Source organism: Chiloscyllium punctatum, chromosome 22, assembly GCF_047496795.1.
Source record: "Chiloscyllium punctatum isolate Juve2018m chromosome 22, sChiPun1.3, whole genome shotgun sequence".
NCBI classification, from domain to species: Eukaryota; Metazoa; Chordata; class Chondrichthyes; order Orectolobiformes; family Hemiscylliidae; genus Chiloscyllium; species Chiloscyllium punctatum.
Window position 1 is genome coordinate 37,887,937 of NC_092760.1, and position 16,501 is coordinate 37,904,437.

At 41.0% G+C, this 16,501-nt stretch overlaps 1 protein-coding gene across 3 annotated transcripts in view; it reads right to left on the bottom strand.

Moving 5' to 3' along the window:
- ptpn5 (protein tyrosine phosphatase non-receptor type 5) overlaps positions 1-695 on the bottom strand; it is a 245,750-nt gene extending 245,055 nt beyond the window's left edge. For all 3 annotated transcript variants that reach the window (XM_072592038.1, XM_072592040.1, XM_072592036.1), the window contains exon 1: positions 344-695. The gene's annotated coding sequence lies outside the window, so the exon portion shown is untranslated. The remainder of the gene's footprint in view (positions 1-343) is intronic.
- Positions 696-16,501: the final 15,806 nt, after the last annotated feature.

A 16,501-nucleotide genomic window follows, 5' to 3' on the forward strand; every position in this document is an offset into this window, starting at 1 on the left:
ACTATTGTATTTGAGCCAGAGCTTTGCTATGATGATGATGATGCAGTGACGCTACTGCATGTCCAATACTGGCCTGCATAGATTTGTTACATCCACAGCAACAAAGCCAAAGAGTTTTCTGTACTTTGTGAGGAAGTGAATAGAGAGTACAATTCCATGTTCATACATTACTACAATGGCGACTGAAAATTTTCAAGAGAGATTAATTTCCCAATGACTGACAGAAAGAACCAAGGGACAAAATTTCACTTTGCAGACTTTTACTGTAACAGACTAAATTAAATATAGGTCAAACATTAATTATTAAGTAACTAATACATCATACCAAAGAACAAATACTTACCCTTTGACTAACTAACGTGACTAAAACCTGTCGTACGGAACCATTTCACTGTACACCACACTTTCCGCAGACATGTCACTCCTACTTCGGCACTACAAATTCACTTCTCTCCATCACACAGACAAGGTCGAAATTTCTAGTGTTCTTCCACAATTGTTCTGCTGGCTCCTGGTGTTCCTGGTTACAATGATCACAAGCAAGGCGCACCTTGATGACTTCTCGTTTCAAGAGCCCTATCTGCTCTGTTCACTTCCTTTCAAAAAGAAATAAACTCTTTTAAGCTTCTTGTCTGACGGCTAACACAAAACATTACTCCCTGATTTTTGAAACCAGCAGCTTCTCTGGACCTATGTCTCCGCAGCAACTGTCTATTTTCTCAGTGAGATACTATGAACGATGTTAAAACTGCCACCCTATCTCAATGGGGATCTGTTTAAATTTCCCTCCCCATAGATCATTTAGACAGTTTTCTGAATTCAGGTGTTTATAGGAATTCACTGTCCTCCTTTTTTCAGACGTTCTGTCTTATCTTAAGTTAAAACACATTTGTCTTGTAAAGTTCAGAGCTGCCTTGAGGCTGAACATTTACAAATCTATTTCATCTCCAAGACAACATAAACATTTTCTTAGTTGTTAACAAACCAGAGTTTGTTGAGGTGCTGAGTTATGATCAACTGGGTCACCTCACAGATATGTGCAGTGAAATGAACAAGCTGAGTGAAACTACATAAGGTGAAAGAGCTCAGTGTGAACGAATTGACGCATTCAAAAGGAAAATGCAAGTTTGGAAAGTTCTTGCCTCTGGGAGAGTAAAGATGTATTTGTGCTTCTCACATTCAAGAAGAGAACACTGACATGACGTAGTCAAACCATAGGTGGTTTTGTAGCTTTCTACTCTGTGCAACAAATTTAACAATTACTTTCCAGATTGCAAGCGGGAACTATTTTCTACACACCTGTTGGCCCTCCTGAGTGAGAAAAATTGCAGTTAAATTGACCCACATTAGAATGCCAGGCTGTGATATAGCTCACTGCACAGCTCTCTCAGAACCAAGTTCAGTAAGATATAATTGGAGATGTTTTGGTGAAAAACTCAAAGCAACTCTTCTGCAGCACTGAAAGTATCGATCAGGTTTAGTGCAATCTACAAAAGGAAGCTGGATTCCCAGAAATTATTAGAATAAAATATTGAACCGGAATGAACATTAACTATGACACAAATAAAGCAGAAATTGCTGAAGGAACTCAGCAGCTCTGGCAGCACCTATGCAGAGAGAAAACCGAGGGGGTATTTCGAGTTCAGTGACCTTTGTTTACAACTATATTAATGGTGAAACCCTGTGGTCATCCAAGGTATCTCCTTGAAAGAATTGTTGTTCAGCACCAGCAACAAGTTTCACACAAAATGAAACAAAATTTGTAATAATTGTGTACTTTATTGTCAAACTAACTTTTATATTAAGATGTAGTTATGTACAGGGAAATTCCAGAATTACCATAATAGGAGAGGGGAGCCTTGGAAACAAAACCCTGCACTGAATGATATACATTGTATGCCATTTAAAAGTCATAGAATCCTTAGAGTGTGGAGCAGGCCATTTGGCCCTTCAAGTCCACACCGACCCTCCAAAGAGCATCTCATCCTCCTACCCTATCCCTTGTAACCCTGCATTTCCCATAACTAACCCAACTAGCCTCTACATCCCTGGACACTATGGACAATTCAGCACAGCCAATCCACCTAACCTGCACACCTTTGAACTTTGGGAGGAAAGTGGACCATCCAAAGGAAACCCACGCAGACACAGAGAGATTGTACAAACTCCATAGAAACAGTCACCCGAGGCTAGAATTGAACCCAGGTACCTCATGCTGTGAGGCAGCAGTGCTAACCGCTGAGCAACCGTACCGCCCCAATGTGAATGAAAGCATATTACAACTGAAAACAAATGCAATAAAGAAAAGAAAATCAAACTTTCTTTTTGCTATTATTTCTGTGTCAATTCAGCAATGATCCATATCAATTAAAATGCAGCAAAGAAGTATCCAGGTGACTGCATGAAGCAGGAGCAAAATTTCAAATGACTGGCTCTGAATGTGGAGACAGGCTCAGCATTGAAAAGACAGGGAGCGAAGAAATAATTTAAGTGTGAGAGAGAAAGGTCTCTGAGTGAAAAGGAGACAGTGTGCAAGGTTTTCTGAGTGGCCTCGGTGTGGTCTCTGGGATTGCAGCACAATGATCGTATCTTGGTGCTACTTGTAGCGCTATACTACAAATGAGGTGATTGGCTCTAAACTGAAAAAGGAGACATTTTCAAGGCCAGAGGAAGGAAATGGAGGGATGAGACCAAATGAATGGCTTTTTCAAAGACCAGCAAAGGCACAATGGTCTGATTAGGCTCCTTCCTTACTATAAGATTCTGTGAATCCTTTTCACTTGCCGAAATCACCTGGTTTCTACTTATTTCCTAAAAGCAGTCTGATTTGTCATAGATCTTTTAGTATTTGGGGTTATTGGTATACCTATGAACAGAACAAGTTGAGGGTGAAGTGAATGTCTGTTAATTCCATCAGTTCAATGGAAGACAATCAGTATGTGCATCACCAAACCATACCAGTAATGATTAGATTAGATTCCCTACAGGATGGAAACAGGCCCTTCGGCCCAACAAGTCCACACCAACACTACAAAGAGTAATCCCCCCAGACCCATTCCCCTAGCCTATACTTACCCCTGACTAATGCACCTGTGGGCATTTCAGCATGGCCAATTCACCTGACCGGCACATCTTTGGATTGTAGGAGGAAACCCAGACAGACACGGGGAGAATGTGCAAACTCCACACAGACAGTCACCCGAGGCAGGAATTGAACCAGGTCCCTGGCGCTGTGCAGCAGCAGTGCTAACCACTGAGCCACTGTGCACCCCCAAATAATAACTGGAAATACATTATCCTCATAGCTGAAGAACAAGCCAGGGAAAGAAATAGAAGTGATGGACATCTTGATAAAAATGTTACAGTTATAACTCCAAGTCTGACCCTAGTGGAATATTCTTGGAAATCAGAGGAATTCAAATAATTTGAAAGCTGCAAATGGAGAAGTAAACTTGTTTTTGTTTCGTTCAAGTCAGCTTTGTCAATGAGGCGAATTTTACTTTAGTTACAGAACAGATTATTAGTGATGCCATGAATTTCTTTGACCAGATTTTACTGGAGAACGTATCCATAAGGTCTCATTTCCATCAATGAAAGAAAAATTGCCCTTCTCGTTAAAATCCTGCAGCCCATCATCTGGACACACTCAAGACTTCCCCAGGAAATATTTTTCCAGTGATTCCGACTTACAATGGAGCTGTGAGCTTGCCACCATCTGAGACTTCCAAAAGTCATCCTATTAAAATCTCGTAGTTTCAAATTGTCCTCACTGCAGTCAAAGATATATCTGAACTCTGTGACTACAGAGAGCGAACTTTTGTAGAATTTGTATGAAGCATGGTCGTGCATACACCGAGCTGAATCTTTCCGATATCCACATCCACTAAAAAAAAACAATGATTTGGAGATGCCGGTGTTGGACCGGGCTGTACAAAGTTAAAAATCAAACAACACCAGGTTATCGTCCAACGGGTTTAATTGGAAGCACTAGCTTTCGGACCGCTGCTCCTTCCTGATTAAGGAACCTGATGAACCATCTGATGGAAGAGCAGCGCTCTGAAAGCCAGTGCTTCCAATTAAACCCATTGGATTATAACCTGGTGCTGTGTGATTTTTAATTTAAAGAAAAGCAAGACATACAACAACAAATGTGAGCAAGCTAACATTTCGAATCTCGATGACCCTTCATAAGTGTTGATGAAAAGTCATCTATACTCAAAACGTTAGCTTGCTCTCTCTCTATGGATGCTACCTGACCTGTTGGGATTTCTGTTGTAATTTGCTCCCATACTGCAGCAGATGCTGTCATGATTATTTCCAAGATACATACATCAGCTTTCGCACTACAATCTACCCGTAATAATTCAAAATCACTTGAGCAACTCCTGAATTATAACTTCAAAGTAAATAAAGACTTGTGTTTATATAGCACCTTTCACAATTTTGGATGCCTGAAAATGTTTTACATGAATCACATTTAAAATGTTATCAATTGTAATATAGAAAAAAAATGCAGCCATTTTGCATGCAGCAAAAGTCTCACCAAAAGCAATGTGATAATTACCTGACAACTGGTGCCAAATAGCATTACTTCTTAGGTCCTGCAGTATAATTCAAATGGAGGTCCCTGCGCACACCCAGAACTGCTGAATGGGTGTGCAATATCTTCCATACTCATTCCTGAAACAAACTATATGATGTAAATGGAGATGCACCTATTTAAACTGCCTCTCAACAAGCTACAACTCAGGTGCTTTTGACTTACTTGCACTCTGGCCAAAATTGTGGGGAATTGCTTGATGAGGATGGAGACTTTTGCCGACCACAGAAAAGCAGAAAATAATCCAACACAAATACTTGCAATACTGGAAGTCTGAAATAGAAATAGAAAATGCTGGGAATATGCAGTAGGTCATGTAGCATCTGTGTATAGAGAGTACAGGATTAACTGTACAGAATAGCTCTTGCCACCAGCTATCATGAGTATTGGAAGGAATTACAGACTGACAATCAATTTGTTTGGCCACATCGTGAACACACCTTCTGCAGCAAACAACTCTTGGTGTGAGATTCAAACCCACAGCTTTTGGTACAGAGGCAGGGAGACTATCACCATGCCAAGACTATCACCAAGACTTCCTGTTCCCTCTCAAAACAGGAAGTAAGCTTACATTCCTTGTGGGCCACCTCTTTGGTGATTATGGTGGAACAGTATGTTCAAAGGGGTCATTCCTGACTTGCAATGTTTGAAATGGGTAAACTCGGTGCCTAAAGTCGTGGAAATCAAAAGGACTCAGGAAAGGCATAAACTCCATCTCAAGCCTCCCTGAGACATGAGCCTGATTTACATTAAGTATTACCCATTCAGAACAGAGATCAGGAGACTTCCCTTTTCCTCAGAGGCTTGTGCAACTCAGAAGGCAGTGAAGGTGCGGTCACTGAATATGTTTAAGACAGAGATAGATAGATTTTTATTAGTCAGGGAATCAAAAGCTATCAGGGGCTAGATTGCAATGTGGAATTAAAAAGCACAAAAGACCAGCCATGGTCAGGCTCAGAATGTTGAATGGTTGAGTATTGAGTACAGGAGTTGGGAGGTCATGTTGCGGCTGTACAGGACATTGGTTAGGCCACTGTTGGAATATTGTGTGCAATTCTGGTCTCCTTCCTATCGGAAAGATGTTGTGAATCTTGAAAGGGTTCAGAAAAGATTTACAAGGATGTTGCCAGGGTTGGAGGATTTGAGTTACTGGGAGAGGCTGAACAGGCTGGGACTGTTTTCCCTGGAGCGTCGGAGGCTGAGGGGTGACCTTATGGAGGTTTACAAAATTATGAGGGGCATGGATAGGATAAATAGACAAAGTCTTTTCCCTGGGATCAGGGAGTCCAGAACTAGAGGGCATGGGTTTAGAATAAGAGGGGAAAGATATAAAAGAGACCTAAGGGGCAACCTTTTCACGCACAGGTTGGTACATGTATGGAATGAGCTGCCAGAGGATGTGGTGGAAGCTGGTACAATTGCAACATTTAAGAGGCATTTGGATGGGTATATGAATGGGAAGAGTTTGGAGAGATATGGGCTGGGTGCTGGCAGGTGGGACTAGATTGGGTTGGGATATCTGGTCGGCATGGACAAGTTGGACCGAAGGGTCTGTTTTTATGCTTTACATCTCTCTGACTCTATGACTCTAAGTCAATACAGCATGGAAACTTTTCCATTTCATACGTTGGTAAAATGATTTGAGAAAATTCTTCCCAGGCCATATTGAAGTGGATGCCATGAAACTGACTCACCCCCTCCATGCTTCAACTGCAAATGGGAAAATTCAGCCCAGGGTGAGTGAATTCCTTGCTCCATTTGTTTTAGTGCTTTTGGTTGAGAGACTGAAGACTGGCCTGGACACTGGGAATAACTCCATTCGTTTTCTTAATAATGATATCATGAAACCTTTTACATGTATATCCACGGGCAGATGGGCCCTTTGATTTATAAGGTAGTGATTCTATAGGCACAGCATTCCCTGAATATGCTAGTCAGCCAAGCAATTGTGTTTAATTCCCTTAATCAGAGATTGAACCTACAACCTTTTGACACAAAAATAAGAGTGCTTCCAACTGAGCTGCTGCTGCAAATATAGTGAATCTTGACAACAAATGTTTACCGTGCTTGATTATAGACCTCCAATCAGAGATAACTCCATGAGGAATTGTAACAACAAGAATCTAAAAATGGAGGTCAGTTAGCTGGATACCTGGTTTGTGATGTAGAGTAACACCAACAGCACAAGTTCAATTCCTGCACTGGCTCAGGTTACCATAAAGGAGTCTCCTTCACAAACTCTCCCCTTGCCTCAGGCATAGTGACCCTCAGGTTAAACCACCATCAGTCACCTCTCCTGCTAATCAGGAAGCAGTCCTCTGGGAATATTGCAACTTTCTGCATTTTATATATATTTTTAAAAGATAGAGAAAAGAAGCATGAAAATGCAGACTTGGTCAGTTCCTTTGCTTCAATGTTATTTCTGTAGCCTGATAACATGTTTATTATGATAACAGGCTTCACTGACGAGGAAATGAATCGTCAGCATTAAAAACCTCAATAAAGATAGGATTATCTGAACAATAAAACAATACAAAGCAATATAAGCATTTTTATCAGGCATTTTTATAGCACTAAGACAATATTTGCCCAAACACTTCTGAACTCTTGATTAGAAAACTTATGTTTTCAGTTTAAATATTGTGCAAAAAGGTATCCACAATTAGGGTCAGGGAATCTTCAGGAACAGAAAAGAAAAGCTTTAAAAGTGGCATGAGTCAAATTGCAAAGGTGAGGTTAGTCAGAACCTGCCAGTCAGAAGTCATCTGCACTCACACTGTATAGTGGTTGAGTAGTCCACCTTTATCCAGAGGCATTTCACCGTCATCATAATGCTATTTTTCACGGCTAAAAGGAAGATACCTCAATGGCTTTTTAGGAAAAGGCATACCCTCTACAGGAATGTCTGTGACTCCATACCCCAAGTGAGGGAACAATAATACAAAGCTCCAACTGCACTAACAGAAGACGATTAGATTAGATTAGATTCCCTACAGTGCGGAAACAGGCTCGTCGGCCCAACCAGCCCACACCGACCCTCCGAAGATTAACCCACAAGACCCATTTCCCTCTGACTAATGCACCTAACACTAGGGGCAATTTCCCATGACCAATTCACCTGACCTGCACATCTTTGGACTGTGGGAGGAAACCGGAGCAACCAGAGGAAACCCAATGGTAAGACATTGAAAACATGCTTCAGATGTCTAGACAGTACTTTGGAGAGTATTTTCTGTACAGTTTTATTTGTATCATTTTGAGGCACAATATTCCTCTTAATTTGGAAGTTCAGAAAAAACACCAGATGCTTGCCAGAAGGAGGAAACAAATGAAACTCAAACCCAGTGTGCTGAGCAGGAAAGATATATTGCAGGAAAGCTCTTTACATGATAACTTGTAAAACCAATTCATGCAGGAACTCTTTTCATCAATTCCATCAGTGTGTCTCTCCTGTGTCTCTCAGGTTCTCTGTTTCTCTTCGTCTCTCCCTGCCTGTGGTGATCTTTTCCCCTTCTCTCTTTCTTCCCACACCCCAGTCTTTCTCCAGCTCCTGGACCCTCAGGGTCAGGCCATGCTCACTTTCACTCTGGCTCTGATAGCAATTAGGCTTTTAAATTGGCATTATGCAATGTACTGAAGTGCTTCAAATCCCCCAGCACGGCCAGAGCTTCTCAGGGCAGGCAAATATGTCCAGAGAGACACAGAGTGAGATGAGTACAACTTGAAAGACAGAGAGAGAGAGAGAGAGAGAGACAGAGAAAGAAATAATTAAATTCACAAATGCTCAGACTTGCAAAGGCTTTTGGAATTAATATAGGTTGATCTACCCTTCTAGTTTAACTTGCTGCCCTGGGGTCAAATAAAAGGTGATTGATTGATTGATTGATTGATTGTCACGTGTACTGAAGTATAGTGAAAAGCTTTGTCTACAAGCAGTACAGGCAGATCATAATAAGTTAGGATGTACAGATCGAAAAGACTTAGACAGAGGCATACAAGTTACATTACACAAGGCATTCCCTAGGCAAGATCAGCATTATTTGAGACTAGAGAGTCCATTCATCGGCTAATATTGGCCGGATGAAGCTGTTCCTGAACCTGCTGGAGCATGTGTTCAGGTTTCTGTGTCTTCTGCCTGACAGATCATAGGAGATCATTATTGGAGTGCGATGGGTATTTGATGATGTTGGCAGCTTTCCCCCATGTTTGCCCCAGTCTAGAAAGGCACAGTAAAAGCTGAGTTTATAAGCTGATGTTTTCTCCTATCTGGGACCTCAGGAAGAAATGTATTGGCTGTCACTATGTTTACTTACCTTTTGGCAACTTTGCCTCCACCATGGCAAATGCAAATCTGGAATTTCACCCAGCCCTCATTCCAACTAGTCACCAGCAACCTGCCCTGCTCGATGCTTGGCTGGTTCACATAGCTTGTCTGTGAAGTTTAAATATCTGGCTGTGTGAGCTGGAGTTAATTTCTCCTTGATCATGGCTGTAGCTAGTTGCATCCACTTTACAATCAGTAAAACCATTGAGAGAAAGGGTATGGTATAAAGCTGAAGTTTAAATCTATTTCATTGGCACAGCCAGTTAGTTGTAGAGATGTAGATGAGTGAGAGGTCTGTGTCCCCATCCACTGGCATAGGTAGAGAGCCCAGAGCCCATGGAGACACCCTCTACAGTTCTATCGATGGAATAGTAATTATTCTGACATTGCACATAGTATGTTTCCAACAGCACTTCCAGTGTGATATAGGTGGAAATTTAAAGATAGAATTCTCTCAGTGGTCCTCTGACTCCAAAGCATAATGTCTGTGTGTATGTTGTCTCTATGCTCATAATACTTTAGCCTGCATAATTTCCAGACTTCTGAAGTGAAAAGTTGCTATCTTCTTTACTCAAAATGTATAACTACATGGTGGTATGGAGATCACAAAGAACCAAAGAGAAAATGCTTTTGAAGACAAGACAAAGTTAATGTCTAACAAGACCTTAGTTGCCACTGTGTACATTCTTCATCAATAAAAGTATACATTCTCAACCCAAACCTACACTTGTTCCTCTTAAGCTGAGTTCGATGAATGATAAGCTCTACAGCAAACAGTTATCGTATTTAATTATGCATGTACCCACAAACCCTTGATGCCGAGTCAGCATCATTGAACATCAACCCAGCTTTTTATGTCCCACCATCTTGTGCCTTTTTAGCATTTGCAGCCATGAATTATATTTTCCCTCTTTTCTCTCCATGTGCAGATCTAAGGGGATAACTGCTGAAGGGGTCTACAAGGAGCAAGCTCAGATCCATACTTACATTGGAGAAGGTGGACCCAAACAGAACAAGAAAACGCAACCTATCGCACAACAGATTGTCTCACAGAAATAAGGGGGTTAGAAAGTGTCTATGTCTTTTTTGGTTGCTTAGAAGCTGTTTTTAAAGTGTTTTTTAAATTATATATCTGTATAATTTAATTATTTCAATTTCCAATAAATGAGCTTTCTCATTTTTACATGAGTATTGTATACTGCCATATGAATTTTTTTTTATTCAGCCAAATAGATACCTATTTTCCATACAAACTTTGACACTTATTTCCCTCCTTTCGACCTGGGAAGTCATAAAAAAATCCATGCTCTGATCATGAACACCACAGACACTGCATGGACATGGATGCCATACTGCTGTACCTGAGAGGAGCCATGACAAATATTTACAGGCACCCATCACCACTACTACTGGCACCACAACCAATCTTACTGTTGTGTCAGCCAGTAATAATTGTGGAAGTCATTTGACAGAGTGCCTCATCACCAGAACTTTCCAAAAACCACTGAGGTGTTGCTTGGCTGATGGTGAGAAGGGCAATACCAGTCAGATCCTTCAAGTATGCCCAGACTCTCCACTACCACCTGCTGTCCTTGAAACGGCTGTGGGGGTAATGAGCTTTTGCAAAGAAGGTCTGGAAAAAGATTCAGTGGTTTTTGTGGTGGTTCATCCTGAGCTGCTCTGTGTGCTCTACGACAGGATACACACCAAGAAAAACATCGACCGTGCCTGCAGAACAACCAAAGTGAAAGATGCTCTTTGGTCTGCCTAAACCTTGTCAGTCTTCCAGTGTAAAGAGTTGACCTCGATTGAATGTTGCAGACTGGCACATTGCAAGGTCCAGGACGATGTGCTGAGGGACACATCAAAGCTTGGGGCAGCTGCTGCCAAGGTGCAGTGGGGAAAGATCTCCATCTAAGGTCTTTCTGCTGAAGTATAGCAAGGGTCCATTCAATTCTCAGACATTCCTCATTGCCTCAAAAGGAATGTAAATAATTACCTTTTATGAGTAGAAAATACCTGTGTTGCAACTGCAGAGAAGCTCTGAGGAGTGGCAAATTCCAATGTGTTGCTTTTTTTCTCTCTACAAAGACTATACAAAACTGTTTTAGGACCTACTTATAGATCTTTATGGATAAATAAAGAATAGTTTTGCAATAAAAATAATTTTGGAATACTAGTCTCAAAGACCATAACATCGTGGTTTTCCGCTGGTGCCAACACTACTGTTTTTTTTTCTGCTCTGGGATGCCTCAGGGAAACTGAAGCTAAGATTACACAAGGAACTGGAGCCATCTCAGGAGTTAAGTTTACTGGAAGAAATCCGGGACACTGGAGTCATCACTAGGAATTACATAGAGAGGTTCCATCAAAAAGAAACAGGGCTGACTCGAGCTATTAAAATGTATCAGTCGAGGAAGCCAGACGTTCTCTGGCATGTTAGCGGAATTCCAGTAAATTGAGTTTATTTTTGGAAATGCTTGAACTTTGGAAAATGAAAGGTTATCGTGCAATGGAAATGTTCCATTGCAGTACCATGTATTTTGAAAACCTTTGAAAAAAATTTGCTTCTGGATCAATGGTGGTATTGTTTGAATGAATGAAGAAAAACAGGTTTGGTGTAAATTTGAATAACCATGGTAAAGTGGTCATTTGAAATGACTGAGAAATTATTTACATGAAAATGATAAAATAAGATAACCTGGACTTTTACAAGTACCATTACAGCTTGATTTGAATTCAGCAAATATATGGAGGGACTCAGTTTGTATGTAACAAAAGTATACTTCCTGAGGTTTGCCTGAGTGTTGAATAAGAAATGCTATTTGCAATGACCTAATGGAACCTCCTATATTCTCAATGTCATCTAACCCAACCGGTTTGACCACTTTTGATCCTTCCGTACTTCAGCAGCTTTGGAAGTGACGCAGAAATCAAATGATAGAAATTACTGCAATGCATTGGTATGAGTTAATGCGCATTGTTGCATATTACTTTAAAACATTGTCAGAGAGCTGTAACATTAAAAAAGGAATGTTTGCAATATTAGGTCTGAAAACACTGGGTCTCTCCTCAAATATTTTGTCACCTTGTGACTTTTTTTAAAAAAGGAAGCTGGACACCAAAAATGACAATGGTAAACCCAGCCCTGCACCCATTGGAGTGCTCCATACCAACATCTGAGGGCTCTTGCTGTCTCACAGATATGTCAATCAAAAGCCTGGCATCCTCACAGATGCATGTCTTCAATGTCCTACAACACCATCAGTATCCCTGGTTCGAAACCTTCCCACCAGCAGTCGTGAAGATTAGATTAGATTACCTACAGTATGGAATCAGACCCTTTGGCCCAACAAATCCACACCAACCCTCTGAAGAGCAACCCACCAGACCTATTCCCTTACATTTACCCCTGACTAATGTACCTAACACTATGGGCAATTTAGCATAGCCAATTCACCTAAACTGCACATCTTTGGATTGTGGGAGGAAACCGGAGCACCCGGAGGGGACACGGGGAGAATGTGCAAACTCCACACAGACAGTTGCCTGAGGTGGGAATTGAACCCTGGTCCCTGGTGCTGTGAGGCAGCAGTGCTAACCACTGAGCCACTGTGAATGGTGGCAGGCAATCAAACAATTACTGGAGGAGGCTCCAAAATCATTCCCATTCTCACTGATGATGGACACTAGCACAGCACTGCCATCAATAAGACTGCATCAATTTTCAGCCAGAAGTCCCAAGTGGATAATAAATGCATCTTGGCCTCCTCTGGAGAATTTCAGCATAACAGATGTCTTCAGCCAATTTGATTCACTCCACACTAAATAAAGAATTGGCTGAAGGCATTGACTATTCCAAAGACTGAGGGCTGTAACAACATTCTGCTAATAGTACTAAGGATATGCACTCCAGAGCTTACTCCACCTTACCCAAGCTATGCCAGGACAGCTACAACATTGGCATCTAGCTGACAGTGTGGAAAATTACCCAAGTATGTCCTGTACACAAAAAGCAGGACCGATCCAACCCAGTCAATTCCAGCCCCATCAGTCTACGTTTGATCGTCAGCAAGCTAATGGAATAGATCATCAATAGTGCTATCTGACATTCCTTGTTTAGCAATAACCTGGGCACTGACCCTCTGTGCGGTGCTAGCAGGGATACTCAGCTCCTGACATCACTATCTGGGACCCGAACAAAGTTAATAACTTTCAAGTGACGGTGTTCCCATGTATCTGCTGCCCCGGTCCTTTTAGATGCAAGTGATCATAGGTTGCAAGCTGCTGTCTAAGAATCTTTGGCAAATGTCTGCAGTGCATCTTGTAGCCATAGTAAGAGGCTGCAAGAGTTCTAAGATGCAAATGGAGCTGGGTGTCCTACTGCAAAACTCACATAAGGATTTCTTAAAAAGTTAGCCTCCTCAGATATGTTATGATAAACCTCCAGGGCAGGTGGCACTTGAAGCAGATCTTCAGAAGGCAGTTTGAGCAGTCTGAGTATTTTTAAAGCAGTGGAAGGTATTTTCTTGGTTAGCAAAGGGGTGAAGTGTTATCAGGAGTGGGCAGGGTGTGGAATAATCAGGTCAGCCAGCATCTTTATTGAATGCTGGAGCAGACTTAAGTGGCCACATGATTGGCTAGTGCCCCTAATTAGAATAATTGTACATTAGCACCTCTCAGTAAAGATGTCAAAACGGGGTGACATAAATGGATTCACTGCTGCTGGAATAGTAAGGGAAAATCAAACAAAATTCACTCGAATCAGAAACAAGTAATCTTTGTTTGGGTCCCAGATATTACACTTCATTGATTATTTCAGAGGGATGTGTTGCTTTCTCAGGTTATGTAGGGGCAGAGCCAGTGTAAGAGCATTGCTATCTTGAATGGGAATCACAGCAACATGGAATAACAGCTCGAGTTTTGATGTGCTGCAGGAGCATGTAATGGAGGTAGATTCAACTGAGGCCTTCAAAAGAAAATTGGATAGTTACCTGAAGAGAAAAAATTTGCAGTGCTGGCTGGAAAAGGAAGGGAAATCAATTAAGAGAGTTGCTGTTGCAGAGTACCAGCATTAACAGAATGGGACAAATGGCCTCCTTTCAGAATGCGAATATGTGTTTAAGAAACAGAGATTGTGTAATAGAGTATATGTTTAAAAAGGGCAACAGACCTAATCTGGGTAATTACAGACCAATTTAACATCTGTAGTGTGGGAAATTTTAGAATCTCTCATTAAGGATAAAATTACCACATAGCTAGATGCAAAGAAAATAGTTTGAAGTATCTAGCACAGATTTCCAAAAGGAAAGTCATGATTCACAAAACTCATGGGATTGTTTGAGAAGGTACAGGCATGGTAAATGGGGAAAATGTATAAGACTAGATCTTCCAGTCAGTGTTGGTAGCAAAGATAATTACAACCTTACCTCTTCCTGTCCTTGCAGCCAGGTCTCCTTGTCATGATTGCAGCAACAATCTCAGCCAATCACAAACAGCAATTTTGAACAGGATTAATGGAGAGAACACAACTCCAGCTGCTGTGCCCTCATAAATTATTAAAGGTCCTAATAGTTTAAATGAGATTAGTAGGTATGTGTGAAGTGAATAAATGATGAATCAGTGCTTGTCACTGGCCACTCGGGTGTCTTTCCTATCTTCCTGGTGGTGGAAATTGAATAAAGATTCGTGCACTTTGTGTCTTTTCACTGTGTCTCACACCTGAAAGAAAAAAAAATAAATGATGAATCAGTGCTTGTCACTGGCCACTTGGGTGTTTTTCCTATCTTCCTGGTGGTGGGAATTGAATAAAGATTCGTGCACTTTGTGTCTTTCACTGTGTCTCACATCTACACACACACACACACACCATGGGTGCTGGGGAAAAAATAAGCACTACCGCAGTTAGGCGGTAGTGTGGGGGTTAAACTTAAATTTTAAAAAATAAATAAAATAAACAGGACATTTGAAAAAAAAATTTTAAAAAAAATAAATGATGAATCAGGAGTAGAGAATTGGGGGTGGGTAGTCATGGAGGGCTCTATATTGTTTTGGTCAGTTTGAGAAGCAGCACATGGTGTCCACAGAGGGGACCCATAGGGTAACAGCAGTGTGTGAGATACATGGAGCCAACAATAGTTATTGCAGGACATGGCTTGGGGTTGTTTGTAGAGTAGCAGAAGGCAAGAGCAGCCTAAAAGCAAATACTCCCTGGCTGGAGTAACTGTTTCCTTGAGTAATAGGGTGGGATTGGCAATGGCATGGATTGGAATAGAAGGATTTTTAGGATGGTATACATTTTTGATGGACAATGGACAATGGAGTTAGAGGTTATGAGGTAATGGGAATCAGAAATTGAGCTGAAATGTGAACAGAACAGTCATGATCCCATTGTATGGTTGCGGCTGCTCCTAAGTCCTATGGTCTTATGAATGGGAAGGAGATGTTAGGAGTGGGGTTGATGAGATGATAAAACTGCTTAAGTGTGGTAAAATGATGGGGATGGTTATTTTATACAATTATCCTTCAAAAGCTATTCTTTGTCTTAAAATCTACCATATTTGAATGAAAGGCTTTATAAAAGTTTTCATGTAACAGAAAAGAATACATCAGCATTGACTCCATAGTTAAACAACATGGTCACATTTCATACTTTCTGAAGTTTTTGCAAACTCCAATGGCATGCCACTGCATCAACACATCTCACAGTAGATGCAGATACAATATTGCATCGAAACTTGAGTCTTCACCTAGGATACAGTCATTTAGCTAGCTAGAAAGGGGCTTTCTTCAAATCATGTTGTGACTACTGAGTTGAAGGCTGATACCCAGGGCATATGTAAGGTGAATAACCAAGAACTTTTCCCCAGGTAAGCGAGTCCAAAACTAGAGGGCATAAGTTTTAGATGAGAAGGGAAAGATTTAAAAGGGACCTAAGGGCAATGTTTTCAAACCGAGCATGGTGTGAGTATCGGTCAAGCTGCCAGAGGAGGTGGTGGACATGGGTACAATTATAACATTATAAAGACATTTGGGCAGCTGCAGAAAGGCTTTGAGGGATATTGGCCAAATGCAGACAAATGGGACCAGTCCAGTTTAGGATACCTAGTTGGCATGGACTAGTTGGACTGAAGAATCTGTTTCCATGCTGTATTACACTATGGATCTGTTGTTAAGTGTTTTATACTATTTATTTTCATCATCTTAGTGCTACCAACTAACCATTTTCACAAGTGGATCTCAGCACAAACAAAAACTAAAGTAATAGTTTGTTCCTTTTAAAGTAACATAGAAGCCATTTTAAAACGTTATTTTAAATTGCTAAATCAGCACGTGCTCCATTCAGGTAATGCCCTCCCCATTTTTAGGCTTTGGTGGCATTTTTAATATGGATAGATGCAATTGAGATCTGACTTGTTCTTGTGAATATACAATGCACTGCTGGATGGAATGAGTAACTTCTAAACCTATCACTGATGCAATTTGCACTTTATATGCATTAGGTTTGCCTGAGCAATACACAATATTGATAGACATAAATAAAACTTATGTTGTAACAAGGATGTGCTTGACTACAC